A 21060-nucleotide genomic window follows, 5' to 3' on the forward strand; every position below is an offset into this window, starting at 1 on the left:
AAAGACTCGAGGAGGCTGGATCTCTGTGGACGTAAGGTTTATTCGTTTTCCAGCCTTCAGCTGAGAGTGGCCAACCACCAAGCCCTCCTTGGCGGATATGACTTCAATATGAGGCTAGCCATGGCCAAGTTTGAAGGGTCGCTCCCCAACGCTTCCAAGAATGAGTTACGAGCGATCCTTGATGAGGACAGACTGTGGTCAGGGCAGCCCTCCAGTCAGCATTGGATGCTGCTACTGCTGCTGCCTGCACCATGGCTTCTGCTATCTCCATGTGGCGAGTCTCTTGGCTGCTTTGCTCTGGGTTTTCCACCAAGTCCTATCAGCCATTGTAGGACCTGCCGTTTGATGGTGGGGCCCTATTTGTGGAGCAAACAGATAGCAAGTTGCATGGCCTCAAGGACTCCCGGACCACCCTGAAACCCCTGGGTCTCTACGTCCTAGCCCCGGTGCGTAAGCGGTTCAAACCGCAGCAGCCTCAGGACCAGAGGAGCCAGCCTCGGCAGGACCAGCCCCATAAATGAGCCAAGGGTTACATGCGCTGCCTGAGTCACCCGCCTCCACCCTAAGCCCAGTCAGACTTGACCCGTAATAAGCAGGGGGCCAAGCGGTCATTTTGAGGGTGCGCCCAAGGGCGACCTACCAGACTATTCCCTGGATCCATCTTTCCCGGTGTTTGCCAACCGCCTTTCCCCTTTCCTCCTGGTGTGGACCGCTATAACTTCGGACTACTGGGTCCTCAGCACAGTGTAACAGGGTTATACCCTCCAGTTCCTTTCTACCCCCCTTCTCACCCGCCTTCCTCATCCCTCTTCAGGGCCCCTCTCACGAGCGTCTCCTCATGCAGGTGGTAAAGGGGTTACTACAGCTGGGTGCAGTGGAGAAAGTTCCTCTCGAGTACAAGTATTCCGGGTACTTTTTAATCCCAAAGGCCAAGGGCAGTCTGCGGCCCATCCTGGACCTGCGAGACCACAACAAGTACCTACAGAAGCTAAAGTTCTGCATGGTCTCTCTGGCTTCTATTATCCCGTCCCTGGATCGGGGAGACTGGTATGGGGTCCTCGACTTGAAGGACTCATACTTCCACATAGCTATCTTTCAAGGACACAGACGGTTCCTGTGGTTTACAGTGGGGCCCCATCATGATCAGTTTACAGTCCTCCCATTCAGCCTGGCAACAGCACTGAGGGTGTTCACCAAGTGCATGTTGTAGTGGCAGCTTACCTCAGGTGCCGTGGTATCCAGATCTACTCGTACCTCAATGACTGACTCATCAAGGGCGGCTCCAGGTCTCAAGTCCGAAGGGATGTTGCTGTGTTTCAAGCCACGTGCCGCTCTCTGGGCGTACTGGTGAATGACAAAAAGTCGACGTTAATGCCAGTGCAGAGGATAGAGATCATCAAAGCGGTGCTCGACTCAACCTGCCCCTGAGCGTTCCTGCCACTGGAATGGTTCCACCCGATGGCGAACCTCATCACGGAAGTCGCCGCGTTCCCTCTGACTACAGCCAGAGTCTGCCTGTGCCTGCTGGACCACATGGCAGTGGGCACTTATGTGGTCTGCCATGCCAGGCTCTGGATGTGGACCCTGCAACAATGGCTGGCGACTATCTGTTCCCAGTCCCGAGAAGATCATTACCATCCCCCAGGAGATATTTATCTCGCTGTGATGGTGGACCAACCGCAGGACAGTTCTGGAAGGGGTTCCATTCGACAACCCTCCTCACTCATCGAGCTGGTGTCAGACGCCTCAGACCTCAGCTGGGGGGCACATCTCGGCAACCTTCAGACACAGGAGATGTGGACCCCAGAGGATGCATGGTTACACATAAATGTCAAAAGCTCTGAACGGTCCGGCTGGCATGTGGAGTCTTCTTTCCCTACCTGTCGGGCAAGGTGGTACGAGTCCTGACAGACAACACAGCCTCGATGTTCTACATCCAACAGGTAAGGGGAAGCGCGATCGTCGGTTCTATTTCAGGAGGCGCTTTGTCTGTGGGACTTCTGCATCAGCCACAAAATCCACCTGGAAGGTTGTCACCTTCCCAGCGTCAAGAATACGCTGGCAGACCAGCTTAGCAGGGACTTCTCCTCTCACCATGACTGGTCGCTCCCTATAGAGGTAGCCTACATGATCTTCCAAAGGTGGGGAACTCCCCAAGTGGACCTGTTTGCTACCAGACAGAGCAGGAAATGCCACCGATTTTGTTCTCGATGGGGTCTGAGCAAGGTCTCCCTCCCCAATGTCTTCCTCTTGTCATGGTCAGGGAGCCTGATGTACGCGTTCCCTCCAATCCCTCTCATCAGCAGGGCCCTGGCAAAGATCAAGAGAGACACAGCACAGGTTATCATGATTGCCCCGGCGTGGGCTCACCAGCATTGGTCCGGCACGCTCATGAGCCTGTCAGCGGCCCCTCCCTGGCCCCTGCCTATGCAACCAGACCTGCTGTCACAGTATCACAGTTGGCTCTTACACCCCAACCTCAGATCCCTCCACCTCTCGGCATGGATGCTGCATGGCTGAACTTGGAGGAGTGGACCTGGTTGGAAGGAGTCCAACAGATCCTCCTGGAAAGTAGGAAGCCCTCAACTAAACGGACTTACCTGGCCAAGCGGACTAGGTTTTCCCTCTGGGCATCTGAACGGGGCATCTCTCCCTCACGTTCCTCCATACAGGCTGTCCTGGACTACCTGCTCCATTTGAGGAACCAGGGTCTGGCACACTCTTCCATTAGTGTGCATCTTGCAGCCATCTCCGCTTTTCACCCGCCAATCCAAGGACAGATGGTGTTCTCCCATGATGTGACAGTCAGATTCTTGAGAGGGCTGGAGAGACTCTTCCCAGAGGTGTGGGCTCCTGTCCTGCAGTGGGATCTTAACTTGGTCCTCTCTAGGCTCATTGGCCTGCCCTTTGAACCACTGGGGTCCTGCTCCCTTTCCCATCTGTCATGGAAGGTCACATTCCTGGTGGCAGTGACATCAGCGAGACGGGTCTCGGAAATTAAAGCCTTGATCTCAGAACCACCATACACTGTCTTCTACAAAGATACGGTTCAGTTGTGGCCCCACCTGGCCTTCCTGCCAAAGGTGGTCTCCATCTTCCATATGAACCAGGACATCTCCCCCCCAGTGTTCTGTCCCAAACCGCACAAGACCAGTGAAGAGAGCTGTCTTCAGGCCTGGACATTGGAGGGCCTTGGCTTTTTACTTAGAATGTACCAAGCCTTTCCATAAATCTACTCAACTCTTAATTGCTACAGCAGATAGGATGAAGGGTCATCCGGTGTCCTCACAGAGGATTTCCAATTGGAACATCTCATGCATAAGGATCTGTTTACGACCAGGTGGGGGTTCCGCTGCCGCCGATTGTCAGAGCCCACTCGACGACAGCTCAGGTGTCTTTGGCGGCCTTCCTGGCACACATCCCTATCCAGGACATCTGTAGAGCTGCAACGTGGCCCTCTGTCCACACATTTACCTCTCATTAAGCCATCACTCAGCGGGCCAGGGATGATGCTGGGTTTGGCAGAGCTGTTGCAATCTACACATCCGTGAGCTCCTATTCACCTCCAGGGGTACTGCTTGGGAGTCACCTAATGTGAAATGGACATGAGCAAGCAGTAGAAGAAGAAAAGACAGTTACTTCTTCTGTAACTGGTGTTCTTCGAGAAGTGTTGCTCATGTCCATTCCATGACCTGGCCTTCTTCCCCATTGTCAGAGTTTCCAGCAAGAAGGAACTGAGGGTAGGAGGAGCCGGCAGCGCCACCTTATACTGCGCCATGCGGGCGCCACTCCAGGGGGCGCCGGAGCTGGTCCCCTATGGATACGGCTGAGGGAAAAACTTCTGGCACGGGTGCACGTGGCAAGCACACACACCTACAATGGAATGGACGTGAGCAGCACATCTCGAAGAACACCAGGTACGGAACCGGTAACTGTCTTTCTTTGCTTTTTAGTCAACTTAGGAAATTACATTAAAAAAAATGACATTAAAAGAACGCTACGGTTGCAAAGGCAAGTGCTCAAAAGTTTGGAAATGTCAGTAGTTGGATTTCCTGTGCAATCTTAATTTGACATCCCTGTGCATATGCATTATGATAGAGTCTTTAATTACATGATCACATACAATTTTTTCCACAGGGCCTCTCCCTCTCTCAGCGCACGGGATGGATGGAGTTCACTGAATAGGTAGCGATCCAATATTTCTTGTTGTCCTTAGTGTGTGGCTGTAGGCCCAATTTACTGTACGCAATGTAATCCTTGCACTGAGTAGGAATGATTAATTAAGGACTACCCTGTGTCTATCAAACTAGTTGTATTTGTGGCCTAAACTAGGCTGGGGCCAGTGCTTCCAATGCGGTGGAAGGTTGCTTGTGACGTTAAGGCACTGAACTTGGATTCAATTCCTGCCTCTGCCACAGATTTCCTGTGTGATCTTGGACAAGTCACTTAATTTCTCTGTCCAAAGGGGATAATGGCATGTCCCTATCTGACAGGGGTACAGGAGGATAAATTCTTTCATGTTGGTGAGGTGCTCAAATACTGCAGTGAAAGGGGTCAGGTACAAATCTAGCTAGAGAAAGACAGATGGTAAAAGTCTAGGGCCTTTGTCCAAAGTCCACTTCTGCATTTAATACATTCCTCACACACTTAAATAAAATGTGAAAAATGTTTGCATTTCATTCTTTAAGTAACAGAGAAAGTCAAGCTGGATGTATCGGAAAGCTTAGAATTTGAAAGCGATATTATCCTCTGCCTGCAGTACAATGATTGAAAATGACATCTTCTGCATACCCAATTAAAATTCATACCTTTTAACCTTCCCAACCATCGGAGATCTGTATCATTAAGACTGATTCAACAAGATGCCTTGATATTCTAAATTATTTGTATGCCTGGTATTCCAAATAAACATTTGTGAAATTCATTTCAAAAGATGTTAACACTCGTGAAACCCATGTGCCCCAAAGGGATTATATAAATTTCCATGTCAAATATTTGAAGCAAAGCACTTGTACAGAAACAGTGTTTTTTTGTGTTTTGATGCCTTTCATTTCCATAAACTAGATTACTTTCTGAAATTACTTTCACACAGAGAACAGTTTCTATTGAATTCTAGTCAGTGAGCTCCTCGGAGTGTGATGTGAATAAAATATCGATGGGCTATGTAGCAGCCGGTATGCATATGCATGTGTGTTGGAGGAGGAGGGCAAACCAAGTTTAGATTTTATCTGTAAGAGGGTTCATACACAGAGATTTACTGTATTAGAGTAATTGCTAAACAACTATTTCATTTATAACTTAACAAGAAAGCTCTCTGGATTTCTGTCTCCATCTCTTACCTGGCTAACAATGAGCTGATCTCTCTTGTTAAGTACTGATTTGCTGGCATGCAGCTGTTTCTGGCTGTCAGTAGTTCTTCAACAGCAAAGTTTCATCTGCTTCTTGCAAACCCTGATTCTGCCCCCCCCCCAAAAAAAAGTCTCACACACAAAAAATTGATCTGAGCCAACATTATCCTTATTGTCCTCCTTTTGCCTGCGAAATGGTCACATGCCCAGGTTTCTAGAGGAGGAAAGAAACACTTGAAAAAGAAATTGGCAGTTTTAAGATTAAAAGTTTTACATAAACTACCCCTAAAACCTCTGCTTTGTATCATATCTGCTGTTTAGATTACGTCGATCTTTGTGGAATTGGCTTCTCAATTTGTTTGCAAGGGGACAGCAGTAACATCTGTGATCAATGTTCTACAACTCAGCCCCAAATCATGGGCTATGGGATCCTCCCCGAGGATCCTTTGTAAAGGACACGTGTCAAGTTCACTGGGTTCAAAACAAGCCAAGTCTGCAGAACACTGTATCTCCTACCCAAATGGCTTCAAAAATTAAAAAATAAAACCCCAAAGAAGATACCATCAATCAAAGATGGTGCATTTGTGGTTTCTAGTTGTTATTTGTAGTAATTGATTTATAGATTATGGGCAAAATTCTTCTCGCTGAACAGCAGTGAGGAGCCTTTTATCCTCAGTGAGGATCTTTATCGTACATTTTGTGCTTGTTCAGCACATGGTGCTCCCATTGACATCAGTGGAAATTTCACCTATGGAATCAGGCTCGGTCCTGCTCTACTTGCAGCTGCGGTTGACTGCCCCCCAAAAGTGGGCAAGCAACCGCATTGGGGTGTGCAAAGATTCACTTGCATGCATAATTTAAACAGCTCCCAGTCACCTGATTGGTGCTTGCAAATATGAGCTGTGCATGCACACACTCACAGGCTGAAGATGTCGGCTCACTCCATTGGGCTTAGACAGTTGTGTGCAAACTCAAGCTGAATGCCCCCTTACTCTTCATCTTGATCAGACTGTCCTGCTGCAGAGTGGTTCTGCGGGAGAGAGAGACAAGGAACCTGCACAGCTGTTCTCCGTGGGGTTTCAGCCACAACGCGGTAGAGGGGTGTTTTGGTGGCAGAGTAAGAGTGGGCTGAAAGGATGGCTGGAGGCACAGTCCGGGGATCCATTGGTTTAACATCTCGGAAGTCACAGTTATTGCAGAACCACTCTGCTGTTGTCATCAGCCAGGAGAGGGAAGCTCTGTCCCCACCCACGACGCACCCTTTGTGCATTGTGAGATTGATAAAACAACAAGAGATGCCTGTCTGAACACTCTGGGCATTGCTGGCAAATACTAAACATACCCCATCTTGGGGTAAAATGCTCATGTTTTCACAGTCTCACGTCTTCTTTTTCCTCTTTTTCTTTTGTCTTGTCATCTGAAGTTGTCTGGTAGGTGGGTTCCAGACAGAGACTCTTCTCTGGCTGCAGCATTTTGTCACCATTCCCTTTTGGACTTGTGCAGCAGCCCCCAGCGCATACCAAGCGGTGGTCCCATTGTGCAGCGACTAATGGAAGTTCGTGAATACTCATTTCGTATTAGTTCCACAAGAGCGTAAGCTTGCGCTTGTTTTTGGTGAAACAGAGAGAGGCTCAGCCGAAGGTGAGTCCTTTCATGTCATTTTTTGGATGTAATTTCCTGTTTTGTTTTGTTATTTAACAAAGCAAACTGAAATTGGGGTCTTGGGGTGCAAATGCCTAGCACAGTAGTTCAGGCAGGAAAAGAAACAAAGTGGAGACCAGTGAGACAGAGAGTGAATGCAACAGAGTAAAAAAGCCAACAGAAAATCACTTTGCATGGACAAAGAATGAGGGCCTGATTCTAATCTCACCTGAACTGGTGTCAATCAGGAATAACTCCACTGAAATCATTGTAAACCCAGTGTTAGACCATCATTAGATCCTTGGGGGGATCTGTACGGAAACTGGCATGGGTACCGGAGCCAGTCATAGCAATATGGTCCAGCTCAAATGCACGTCAAAATTACTTTAGAAGATCCTAACATAAGTGAAGTCAGTGGCAGCATTTGGAGAAGCCATCCCACTGTGATGAAATTAAATATTACGCCAATGGAAAAGGTCCTTTGACTCAAATTATGGCTTTGCTGTGAATGCAGACACCCATACTACAACGCAGCAGACTGTGAGGCTGCGCCCTTCTCAGGTTGGGTGACTTCCCCAGATCCTAAACTTGCATTTACTCTCTCTCCAGCAAGGGTACGTGACTCAAGACTTGGTGCAAAGTTCATCTCCCATTGAGACTTCAAGCAGCAAGGTCCTGATTGGTCATCTACTGGCGACAGTGCAGTGTAGTCCGTTTCTTGGTTGTGGTGAATGCATAAAGGACAAGCCACCAACTAAAACAACCCTGCCTAAACATTCAGGATGGGATTCTCAAAAACTCTCTGCATGGGCCTAACTCTGCTCCCATTGGAGTCAATGGTAAAAGTGCCATTGGCCTTACTGTGCCCCATCTCCCCCTAAGGATCCACAGTCAGTCAACATTTTCAGTGGTGAGAGAAAGATAAAAGGCTGGTCCCCTGCCACTGCTAATGTAATGTCAAAATGTGAAGTAAAAGCTAAAAACTGGGCTGCAAGACATTTTCTCTCTTCAGTGTATTTATTTAATCTGGTTAGCGCCAGTCTTCAGGGGCAGACTTTGCAAATCCCTGATTATTTTAGGCGGTGAATCTAGTCCGAACCAGGCTGGTGGCCAGCCTGTGTGCACTCCACACTAGCTGAGTTAGTTAATCAGGTCAATGCCAGGCTAGTCTGTCGGCAGACTGTACACAGGCCATTTTAATTGGCTAATCTGGTCACTTGACAGTTTGTTGGGCAGGCTGGGTAAATCTCTGCGTTGTTTTAGTTAATGTAGTCGGTGCTACCCAGTCTGCTGGGCAGTCTGATTAGCATGCAGGGTATTTTGATTAGTTAATCAAGTCAGCCCCAGTCTTGTCTGAGTGCAACCCCTATCTTACTGCAGTTAGGTCAGCTTGTTGCTCGTAGGTCACCTTCAGCGTTGTGTTTTTGGCGGTTGTACAGCAGTGTTACGGATGAGTTATGGCTCAGTCTATCTTCTTTTCCTTGAGAGTATTACTTATTTCAGTAGTGTCTAGCTTTTCTGTGGTTAGTGTGGCGTGTCATCCATACCGAGGGCCACCTTACTTGGATCTCTATGTATTTCAGCCTAGTTATGCTTTCCCCTGTGCTAGGGATTTGAGCCTATGCACGTCAAAACTAATGACAAAATACAGATTGACTTCTAAAAGAGCAGAACTGCGTAGCCTTATCTATAGTTATGGGTTACTTCAACCAACTGCCCACCCCACGATGAGGGTTTACACATATTGTAATCTGACAATTCAGCCCCAAGAGTGACTACCGCAGAGAGATTATCGATAGAAAGTAGGGTGCCAATTTTGGCTGGCTGAATTCCTGGAGGTTACATCACATGACATCACCCTTAATTAAAGATTAATATTTAATTCCTGGAGATTCCAGGACAATCCTGGAGGATTGGCAACCCTAAGAGAAGGGGGACCCCATGTTGCACAGTAGGAACAACGAAGTGCTGTTTTTATAATAATTGCTTCTGTTAGCCAACCAAACAGTTCGCACCCTGCAATCTGGCAAAGAAAGGAGAGACCAACGCAGAACGCACAGTGTTTGAGTTACACGCACCAAACCTGGCGGAAAAACCCAAAGTGTTAGTCCTCATCCTCACGGTCACCACCAGGGGTCGTCATCCGAGCGTCACTTCCTACCATGGCATGCAGGCTGGGATAAAGCTGATATAATGTGCTACACTGATGCCCGCTGGGTTCGGAGATATTTATGAAGGTTTTAACCCCTTTTCCTTATTTAAATTTCTACACACCACTACATTTGGGGTGCCCCGTTTTTCAGGTGCTAGCTCATCAGTTCCCTTTATACTCATGAGCATTTACGTCATCTTATCACCATAGTAACAGTCAGTTACCTTAAGGAAGTCTCTAACATTTCACCCCGGCTACCAATGGCCATCTTGTGCTGTCTATTGATCTCCCCTAGACATTATTAGCCAAACTCAGCAGGTATTTTCAAAACACCAGCATATCACAAACATAGATGCAAGCTCAGCAGGTTGTTTATTAACTTACTTATGCTAATTTATCCTAACTCCTAAAATCTGATTTGGCTAAACTAAATATTTTACAGGCGTGAGGCTTGTAGGCCCTGTGTTACAGCATTAATTAATATTGCTATTTCACCTCTATTGTCTAAATATACTCCTAATGTCTTTTATCCTTGGCCACAGTTGAGATTACTTTCTTCTTCCTAGTCTTGTTTGTTCTACAGTTGAGCCTAGAAACCCCAGCTGAGATTGGGCCGTATTGTGCTAGGCGCTGTACAAACGCGTAGCAAAAGTCAGTCCCTGCCATGAAGAATTTGCAATCTAAATAGACAGGACAGACAAAGGGTGGGAGAAAGAGCATGTTATTACCACTGTTTTGCAGGGTGGGAAATGGGGCACAAAGAGAGTGAGGAGCTAACTCAAGGTCACAGATAAGCCCAGCTCTTCAGCCAATGCATTCATGTTAGCATCAGAGTTCTGCTCACAGAGCAGACCCCTTTTCTGACAAGTACTAGGTCTCCCTCTTGAGCTACAACATCCAGCGCCTCAGAACAATACTTCTGCAGCAAGATTTATCTCTTTGTTTTGTTTTTTTTTTTGTAATCTAAAGACTATTTTTATCTGAAGAATCTCACAGAACAGAGGAGTAAGGGGTCGTGCAGAATCCACCAGTCTGCTGTGCAGACGACTTTTAGAAGACAACAGTTTGTTGATTTTTATAAAAGGGGTAAGTAAAAACATACACATAATACAAGAGAAGCTGCATGATGATAAACCAGCATTAAAGGTAGGAGTCAAAAATCTATCAAACATTCATATTTGCCACTGAAATAGGTCCACTCTAGAGGAAAAGGTGACACATACTGGTGGGGAAAAGATGGTCTTGGGAGTAAGATACTGGACTGAGCGCCAGGAGATTAGTTTTATTCTTGGATCTGCCAAGTACTTCCTGTGAGACAGGAGACATGTACTTCACCTTCCTCATCCATAAAACGAGGGGGTTATATACTAGAGGTCCTAGACGCCATGATATATAATTAAATAATAATATTATCCTCCCCTCCCAGACAGGGTGTTGGGAGGCTGTTGGTGAAGTGTGTTGCGATCCATGTAACGGAAGGTGCTGTGAAAAGACAAAGTGTTATTGTTATTTTATATATAAAAGCCGGTTTAGAAAAGAAAAAGGAATTAGGAGCATGGCACCTTGATAACCAGAATGTTTACTCCTTTGTATGATGCCAAGTGAGATCGCAGTGCAGGGCTGGATGGAGTGAGAGTTGTTCGGTGGAAAGGCAAAATCCTTTCAAGAAATCTGTGGTGCAGCCAGGACCCGGGCTCCACCCAGTTGTGAGAATTAACGCTGAATGTGCTGGAGTCATCAGAGGTCGATCTGGAGCAGGCCGGCCAGGGTCAGAGCTCTTCAGTGAGGTTGCTTTCTCCGTGTAAGCCTCAAGCTGTATTGTAAGGGGGAGCCCTCTTCTGACTCAGCGCGGGATATGATGCGGGGGATACTTCACTAATGCATGCAGGATGCTAACACCTTGACGGGCCCCATCTGTTCCAGTAAGCTGAATGCTTCCAGGGTGCCAAAGTGCAGCTTGGGAATGGTCCTTGCTTTATCCATGTCGAAGCAGTTGGCATCAGAGCAGTTCCCCGGCGCCCAGAGCGGGGAAATCCTGAAGTAAATGCGAGTAGACACGATGGCAGAAAAGAACTAACAGTTAGGGCAACTCAGGGTCACCAGGTCTCCCAGCAGGGACAGGTGCATGCCACTCTGCTTTTGGCGGGCAGCCAAAGACTTAGCTGTGGGACTTGTGCCAGTCACGCATGAAGAACAGACACAAGACTCTGTCTGCTGTGACTGCACCACCAGAGACAATAAGTAGTTTCTTCTTTTTTCTTTTTTCCCCTGCAAATGCACCCACTCACAGAGTGGCTGGTGTCCAGGTTGCTGTGCAGTGATTCTGAGAATAGCTGTGCAGGCATCACGGACTCCTGAAGTCAGCAACGAACACTTTGCAATACCATTATATCCCTGAGACCCTTTTGTATCTCTTCTACTGCGGGCGGGGGAGATAGGGGGGAGACATGAACACTGATTTGTGTTCACAACTCAGGGGGCTGCATGCAGAAACTGCTATTTGCGTAGGCAAGTATCCAGCTGTGCATTCAATTGCTTGATGTACGTAAACAAATGCAGATACCTGCATATTGAGTGGCCTCTAGTCAGTGTTTGGTGAAAATTTGGCCATTGTAGCGAGTTAACTCATTGAGTTCACTTGCTGTTGGAAAGGTTAGAATCAGGGCAGAGGAGCTGTGTAATTAGGGTGACCAGATGTCCCGATATTTGGGGCTTTTTTTAATATGGGCTCCTGTTCCTCCCATCCCGATTTTTCACACTTGCTATGTGGTCACCCTATGTGTAATATATATGCAGCTTTTTTGTATTTTCCCCCACCCCATCTTATACCTGACAGGGTCTTTCATTAACGTTTTGTGTTATACATATGCCAGTACTTAGAGAAATCACCTCCACATAATATGGACTACCCAGGTATTCACCACATAAATGGTGAGCATCTAAATAACCGCCCTGCCTGGTATGCCCTACGTCTCTTACAGTCAGAGAAGATACAACTCAGTTTAAATCACAGTCAGAGAAAGTATTTTTCTCTCGTCTCTTCCACCTTTTCTCTTTTCCCTTTTCTGTTTCCCTTCTCTCAGCCGGTGTTAGCAACAGCCGTCTCCAAAGAGATTAATTCAACACTGGATGGCAGCAGCAGAGGCTAGCAGCTACCAGAGAGAAAGGACAGTGTTAAAGGCGTGGGTGTTGCCTCCGGAGAATATGTCCCAACTAGTCGGAGGATCTTGAAATCTATCTATGCTCATTTTCAGCTTGTGGATAATGAATGTCTGATGGTGCCTTAAATAAAATGCAATATACTTAAATTAGCAAGCGGTCACTATGACTTCTATCTCCTTTTACATTTCGGTGGGTGTCTATGGGGCCACTGAGCTGCCCACGGATGATGTAGTGTTCAGCATGCTAGCTTTGCCATGAGGCGTATCAGGGTTGATGTTTCGTATTTATTGTATTTCTTATTCACTTGGCACCTGTAACAGTTGTAACTCAGCACTTGATGGTAACCTAGAAAGCCTGTCAAAATTACTGTGTCTTCTTATTAAATTATTTTTAATGAGACAGCCACCAGTATCCTACCCCTCCTGGAAAAGTTGTCTGCCCTAGAACTTCAAACCAAAATAAACTAGAGTTCTCTCTGCTCGAACAAAACAAGCCAGCAAAATGTATCTGATAATCTGAAGGCCTCCAGACTGAGGTTCTTGGGTATAATCAATGAGAGACACAAATCCATTCAACTGCTTATTCCATATTGTCAGTCCTGGAAAGCCATATCCCAGGCTTGGCAGCATATGATAGAGGCACCGAGCCCTGTGCCATGTACAACTGTAAAGATTATCCCCAGCATTTTGGATGGTAACAAGAGGCTGATCTGGAGAGTGAGCAGAAGTGCTGTGTGTTTGTGGACGCTCTCCGCATTCAGAAGGTGGGTGCATTGTTGTTCACCACCAGCTGAGCTGAACAGAGTTTCCAGGAGTTTCCATAGGCAGCCCCAGACTAAGCAGGTGACAGGAATGCAATTCGCAGAGGCCAAATGGCCAGAAGAGTGTAGCAAGATCTGGATCTGAGAGCAAAGATGGCAGTCTCTGGGTCAGCTGCAAGGGGGAAAGTCCTTGAGGTCACCAATGCCCTCTGCATATGTGGTGAAAGGACACTGAGGCCTTGCGTATACTGCTAACGATGGTGTGTTTTTTACCTCAGGGTGACTATTTAGTGCGTATTTAGTTTTACTGTGAGGTGAACTAGACGTGGTCAGCACTACACCCCCACCTCGGGTTGACCTTGCCTCGCTTCACAGTGTTTAACTTCAGACTAGCTTAGGCAGGCACATTAGCTACCCTGAGGTAGAATTGCACCTTTTTTGTCAGTGAAGACAAAGACCTGAGACAGCTGCCCACTTGCCCTGACTGGTGAAGAGTCGTTGTGACAGGTTGGACCCTGCTCAGCCTGCCAGTTAAAGGGAGCTTGTTTGCCCCTGGGCTCATCAGACTATGAGCTTCAGTGGGATGAGGCAGCCCGGAGGCTGGTCAGAGGGAAGCAGGAAGGGGCCTGCGTCTTTTTTCCCCATCTGGGGAGAACGTCAAAAGGCTCCCAAACCAGGCCTTGGTCAGGATCCCTGGAGAGGGGGATGGTTGGAGACATTGACACAGGCTCGCTGTGGAGAGTCCAGGGGGAGGGAAAAAGAAGGGAGTGCAAGGAGCCCAAGAGGAGTCCCACTTCACACCATCCAGTTTGGCTGGAGTGGACAGATGGATTGTGGGGTGGTGCCCCAAAGGGACATGGTTTAATATGGCTGGCCACCAGGAAGCAGAAATGTAACCACCCTTCCCCACCCCCAGCCCCGTGAGATAGGAGAGAGAAGCTAAGGCACTGAGGAAGAGGAAGGAAGTGGAGTTTGTGGCTCACACATAAGGTACTACAGTGGTGAACCTGGATAGACAGATGACTCTTCTTTTACTGAAGCCCAAGGCCAGAGCTTCCAGTCGAGGGCAGGCGTCACTGCCCAGTCACACAGAGGGGAGCCAGTCACAGTGGCACTACACTTCCAAAGTGACAGAGCAGGCACTATCCTCTTCCTTTCCTCTAGCCGAGGCCCCTGGTGCAGCAGTATCACTCCTGGCTTGTCCAGGTCAAGCCTCAGCCAGTTCAGTCCGACCCAGATCCAAGCTGTAGTGAGGCACCAAGAAAGCCAAGGAACAGCAAACTTTGAGTTCAATGAAATGGAGAAATTGCGATGAGTTTCATGCACATATTATTGCTACTGCAGCACATCATCATTTCTCCACGCGTTGAACCACAGGGCTAACCCTGTCTAACCCTGCGTTTGAAAACCTTAGCAGACAGGGGAGAGATTACTGAACACCTCTCTCCTATCGAAGAATAACTGCAGGGCTACTCCCTTCACCCGGCAAGATGCAACAGTTTCAACTGCTGAGGCGTTGTGTCAGATTGGAGAGATTTGGTTTGGCTTTTTCTCTGAAGCGGGCTGGAAAACCACAATCAAAGTGTAAAGCGTTCTCCTGACTGAGATGAAGAATGCATCTTTAGGGACTAACACTGCATTTCCAAGGCACTGGAGTTGCTGTGTTTTTTTTTTTTTTACTGTTTTTCCTTGCACACATTCTCTGAAAATTAATCAAGATTAAGAAGAAAATTGCAGTAAAATCATGCCCATTTTCATCTAGAAGTAGTGCAGATTGGTCTAAGAATGTACTGTCAGTTACTGGTTTTGAAGGTATGCGTGAATCGTGTGTGTGTGTGTTTTCATGTTCCCCTGGAGTTTGGGTGAGAAGGGCGGATAATTTCTGTAAAAGATCCAGTTCTCTTTATAAGCTACATACACACAAGATTTTTTTTAAATCAGAATTTTCCCTAAATAAAATGTAAAAGACCCAACCAGGCAGATATGTGATTGTCATCACGCATTGCTCCAGATAAGACCCATTTTTGCATTTTAAGTCTGGTCTCTCAAACTGGCCTGGACAAAGCTACTGGATACTAATGGGTGCACTGTCTCCATGGTAACTAAATGTCTTTTTGAAAGACTCTTTCCTTACTAACACTTTGACTATTACGATTTTCCTAATTCATCAGGGGCGTAATCCCTGTTAGGAGTCTTTCTTTACTTCAGTGGGCACTGAATCAAGTCCTGTGTGTACTGATGAGAAGTTCAGGCAGTTACTAAGGGGACACTGCTTCATATTATCAGAGCAGGGGATCAGGGTTCTCCCCCAAGCCCCTGGCACGCAGACTGTTACAATGGTCAATTGACACACTTCACAGCTGAGTGTGCAAATGTGACCACACTAGTGTTTGTGACACTAATGGGTAGCAATGGTGGAAAATGGTGACCAATAGAGTGAAACAATGCACTTTCCATGTGAAATGGTGGTGAGATGGAAGTGGGACAGCACTTCCTTGGGACCACTGCCCATGGACAATTAACCAACCCAGAGGCACAAAGCTAGGTGACTGCAATCTGCACAGCGGGGACTCAGTGCACACCCCCGTGCCTGAGTACTAATTTGTTGGGGATGGGCAGCAACAGCAGAATAGTCAAAGAAAATGGAGATGGCTAAATTCAATAAATGACCTTGGTACATATGGGAAACACAGCTGTGCATTGGGTAGAATGCAGCACAGCAATCAGACCGGCTGGTACCATGGGTAATACAGGATAAAGGTCTGTGACTGCACCCTTCACAAATAGCTCTGCATAGGGGCACTGAATCAATGGCTGTGAAGGGCTGGTGCTATCATTACAGACAAGAGAGGCCAGTGGATGCAACCTTGGCAGGTATAAAAACTAGTGTGTTCTTATACTGTGGGATATTGAGTGGGGAAATACACAGCAGCTCCCCAAATGCCTTGCTACAGCAATAATAACCAGACAAGGATCTGGGTACAACCCTTGTAACTTGGACATGTAATTGCTGGGTGTGCATATGTAAGAGAACATTGAATATTAACTCTATCATACAGCCAGTACAGCTGTCTGGCTTATATTTTGCTCTTTTCCACAGTCAAGAAGGAACTGAGTTATTTTAAATGTGGGTCCCTCCATACGTATCTAGGTGTATTGCTCTTTATGGTGCTAAGAACGTCAAGAGAAGACTTCATAATGCTCTAAATTCGGTCTGCTTATCTCTTGCTGTCTCCTGGCTGCGCTCCCTCAAGTACTCCCTTCTCCAACCCACTCTTCAGGAGATGAATCAGATTTTAAACCTTAGGTCATCTAATCAGGAAATGGAAACAGTACCTATGTGACTTAAATGACGAGTCCCGCAGTGCAATAGAAAATACCAGCAGCGTTCCATCTGTAAGCTAAAACTTGTTTGCACTTTTGAATGAGTGAACTTTGCAGGTTGAGAACTAATGTTTAAATGCTATCGCTAGTTCATGGATAATCACAAACAGGAAAAAAAGGGGGGGGGGGGAGCGACTATATTTTCAAAATAAATGTGTAAGTTGCCTCGTTCTACCTCACAAGCAATGTGCTTAGCCCATTATCCAGCAGAATCATGTGGTCATTATGTTGGGCTCCAAAATAAATCCAACCCAACTCCTGTTCCTAGCCAAGGAAGGGTGTTATGAATGATGTGTGGTGTGGGGGCTGGGAATCATTGTCCAAAAGTGCAAAGAAAGCATGCAATATATTTAACCAGCTCATAACCAATTCAGCAAGAAACTAAGGGCCTGGATCCTGCCATCCTCGTTTACATGAGCAATCCTATTTAAATCAGTGGGACAACTCGCATGAGAAAATGAATCTGTCATGGGTAAGCATGGCAGGATCCAACTCTAAAGCTGCGGTAAAAATACGTTGTGTGGAGCTAAGACAAAAATATCAGTTGTCTATCTGAATTCCAAAGGGTTTAGGATTAATTTGCACTTGCAGTGCAGAGTCTTAGTTGTAATTATTGTAGATGCATTTTTCTAAGTAAAATCTTACCGGCCCATAGATGTGTGACATTTGGGATCTATGTTGTTTCTTTCCAAACAAGTTAGTTAATTCTGTGAACAGAACTGGGCCAAAACCTCAGCTGGTGTAAGTTGGTGTACCTCCATAGAGCCTGTGGAATTATGCCAATTTAAACCAGATCAAGATCAGGCCCAAATGTCTGGAGATGCATAGTTTTCATGAATAATTATAGAACTTTGGTGGGTTGTAATGTTTTGATCCAAAACGTCTAGACACTGCTGCTGTTGTGAATGATTTTATTTCATGTGTAAGCCTTAAGGAATTAGGTCACACCAACAATCAACATGAACATTTTTAATCATGAACTTTGTGACATGAGGACAAATGTGGAAATCTCAGGACCAAATTATGTATAATTGCTGTTCTACAGGAATCACTCCAGTAAATTGGCAATTTGCAAATGGAGGAAGGAGACATGCTGCATTGTTTTAAACAAGTTTACCAAACATATAATTAACTAAAAGCTACCAGCCACCTTTTTATTCTGAATCAGAGCTCCATTCAGAGTAGGGAACATGCCTTTTGCATCCTCGCCCATTGAGTGTTTCTTTATTAGGAACTTGTAAGCACGTTGTCCCTGGGAGGTAAAGATCAAATATAAATAATAGCGTCAGTCTGTTCAGCCTGGACAGAGATCACAAAGCAAACCCGGGAACTGAGATTTATGGATGCTCCACAATAATTTAAAATGCTTTATCTCTCAGAAGTGGAATCAAATACATGCGAGTGTCACAGGTGTAAGGCTTTGTGGTTTATTGAAAGGTCGTCTTGAGTCATCAGTTTTCCACAGGCATCCCTAGGCTGTATTTATATGGCACAGTTAATAATAAATATTATGTTTAGAGCTGACCCAATAATTCACAGGGAACAGCTTCCTTTAAAATGTAGCATCTCTTTCCATTTGTGGACCATCCATGAGCATATCTCAGTTTTCTCAAATTTGTTACTTGAATAGACTTGATTGATGTTTTGCATGGTTTTTTTTAAGTACTATTATTACTCTGTGCATGGATTGAAAATGGTTCATTTCAAGTATCTAACATTAAATACAATGTGACCTGTGCTGATTACTTGTCATTAGTCGCATTAGACTGGTTCTGTTCCCAGATCAGATGACATTAAGTCTCAAGATCAGGAGAAATGCTTGATCCTGTGGGATCACTCTAGCCAGTGTAACTTAGAGCAGCCTTTAGGTTTCTCTAATTTACACCTGGGGTTATTTTAGCCCTGAGTCGCTCCAGGACTCAGGCACTGGGGAGATATCTTACAGCCAATATCCTCTCCCTCAGCTACACTGAGCATGAGGCAGGGGGAAAGGGTGACTCCAGGAAGTGGGCTGCAGTTTCTTACAAAAACCACTACAGGGCTGAATCCTCAGTATAATGCCTTCGGGGGGCATGGATCTGTGGTGTGCTGCTCTGCTCTGTGGTGTGCTGGGAGTTGTGATGTAGTTTCCTGGTATGTACGTACATGTACTGTGTTAACATTCCAAATGCTAATCTGTAAAATACATGAACAGTGAGGAAGGCTGAGAGGTGAGAAAGCAGAGAGGAAGGATGGCCCAGTGTTTAGGGTGCCAGCATGGGATTGGGAGACCTACATTCAATTCCCTGCTTAGCCACAGATTTCCTGTGTGACCTTGGGCAAGTCATTTAGAGACAGATTTTTTGAAAGTATTTAGGCACCTAAAGATGCAGGTGGGGGCTTAGTGAGATGTTCAAAAATGCCATGGGAATTAGGCATGTAGAAGCTTTTGAAAATCCCACCGGGTGCTTATCTGCCTCTTTAGGATCCTAGATATCTTTAAAACTCTGGGCCTTAGTGTCTCACTGTGCCTCAGTTCTCCATCTGTAAAATAGGGGTAATAGTACAACAGGGGTGTTGAGGATAAATACATTAAAAGATCGTGAGGCAGTTCATTGTGAGGGTGATGACGGCCATATAAGTACCTTGGGTAGATACATAGAACTAGTGGTAAAAGTCAATGGTCGCCACACGCTGGTAGCTGAGATATGACATTTATTTCCTATTTTGAGTTGGGGGTTGTGATATCCTAGGCACCATTCTGTGGTAATCGTTAAACTCTGACCTTTCTAATGGAAATCAAAGTGACTACCCAGAGGGGTGATGCTTACAAATTTGCCATTGGCCTTAGAGAACTAGCTGATGTTACCTCGGTATCTGTTGTATTCCCAATAACTAGTATAACGAATATGACAAATACTGAGGTAATGTCTGATTGTCTAAGGTGACGGAGGGGAATTGTAATGCACAACCACAGCCCTGCTTTTGGCCTCTGCCTTTATCCAAAAATATGTCATGTAGATACATGTGCTTCACATGTTTCTATTGGAACATCATTAACACTGCACATGTTACATGTAAATGTACAAGTCCCTCACCTCTCACAAGTGCTGAGTCTGCTCATAACTGGAATGGTCTGTTAACGCCAGTCTAAGGGCTGCACTACTGGATCCTTGGTGAATGTGAAGTATCAGGATAATACATTGCTGCTCTGGAAGCAATAAGATGCAGAAAAGTGTCAAAGGTACCAAAAGGTACCTTTTCTGCAGAAAAGGACCTGGGGGTACAGTGGACGAGAAGCTGGATATGAGTCAACAGTGTGCCCTTGTTGCCAAGAAGGCTAACGGCATTTTGGGCTGTATAAGTAGGGGCATTGCCAGCAGATCGAGGGACGTGATCATTCCCCTCTATTCGACATTGATGAGGCCTCATCTGGAGTATTGTCCAGTTTTGGGCCCCATACTACAAGAAGGATGTGGAAAAATTGGAGAGAGTCCAGCGGAGGGCAACAAAAATGACTTATGAGGAGAGGCTGAGGGAACTGCGATTGCTTAGTCTGCATAAGAGAAGAATGAGGGGGGATTTGATAGCTGCTTTCAACTACCTGAAAGGGGGGTCCAAAGAGGATGGATCTAGACTGTTCTCAGTGGTAGCAGATGACAGAACAAGAAGTAATGGTCTCAAGTTGCAGTGGGGGAGGTCTAGGTTGGATCTTAGGAAAAACTTTTTCACTAGGAGGGTGGTGAAGCACTGAAATGGGTTACCTAGGGAGGTGGTGGAATCTCCTTCCTTAGAGGTTTTTAAGGTCAGGCTTGACAAAGCCCTGGCTGGGATGATTTAGTTGAGGATTGGTCCTGCTTTGAGCAGGGGGTTGGACTAGATGACCTCCTGAGGTCCCTTCCAACCTTGGTATTCTATGAAAGGGGGAGGCGGGAGAGCATGTAAAATGATTGCTCCTCATTTTGTAGAGCTTTCTTGCAGATTGGAAGTACCGTGCCATATTGCCAGGCATATGAACTTTGCGGGATCAGCCCCTAAGTAAGGGCCAGATTCTAGTGCCCTCACTCATGCTGAAGAATAACATGCTCTGTGGGTAGCCTTATTGACTGCAGTGGTAGAGTGGGGTGGGGTGGAGTGGGGGTAGTAAGCTGCTGCTCAGTATGATTAAGAGTATCAGAATCAAGCCGCAAGTACAAAGCCAGTGATCAGAAAACAATTCAATATCAAAAGAAAGTGTCATGGTAGTGTCCCACAAGATGGTTTTACAGGAGACTAAAGGCAGCTCTTAGAATATGTGTCCAGCGCAGGAAGATGACTAGCTTCGTATGATAAAGAACTGGCAAAGCCATCGAATGGCATGTCTTGCCTGTGTTATATAATACATTAACCCTGAAGAAATTAGCCATCCCCCATTTGCCTCGGAACTGATGAACCCCTGGCTGTTATGGGAACATTGGGTGGCCCTATGCTGGAGAAGATGGGCAGGGCATGAATTTCCAGATGAGTAAACCCTGATGTCCAGTCCCCTCCTCTTGGCCTGTGCTCACCCCTGCATTAGCCACCTGCCTCGCCCTGCTGCTCTTGCCTGACCTGTCACTCAGGGTGGGAATGAGTGTTGGGAGTTTATGCCAAGG

General features: G+C 46.3%; 1 long non-coding RNA gene across 1 annotated transcript in view; it reads left to right on the forward strand.

Moving 5' to 3' along the window:
* LOC120404233 overlaps window positions 1-12449 on the forward strand; it is a 43973-nt gene extending 31524 nt beyond the window's left edge. The window contains exons 8-10 of the long non-coding RNA XR_005597879.1: window positions 6772-6989; window positions 10111-10227; window positions 12225-12449. This is a non-coding gene — a long non-coding RNA (uncharacterized LOC120404233). The remainder of the gene's footprint in view (window positions 1-6771; window positions 6990-10110; window positions 10228-12224) is intronic.
* The last annotated feature ends 8611 nt before the right edge of the window (window positions 12450-21060 follow it).

The sequence above is a fragment of the Mauremys reevesii genome, linkage group 4 (genome assembly GCF_016161935.1).
Source record: "Mauremys reevesii isolate NIE-2019 linkage group 4, ASM1616193v1, whole genome shotgun sequence".
Classification (NCBI taxonomy): Eukaryota; Metazoa; Chordata; order Testudines; family Geoemydidae; genus Mauremys; species Mauremys reevesii.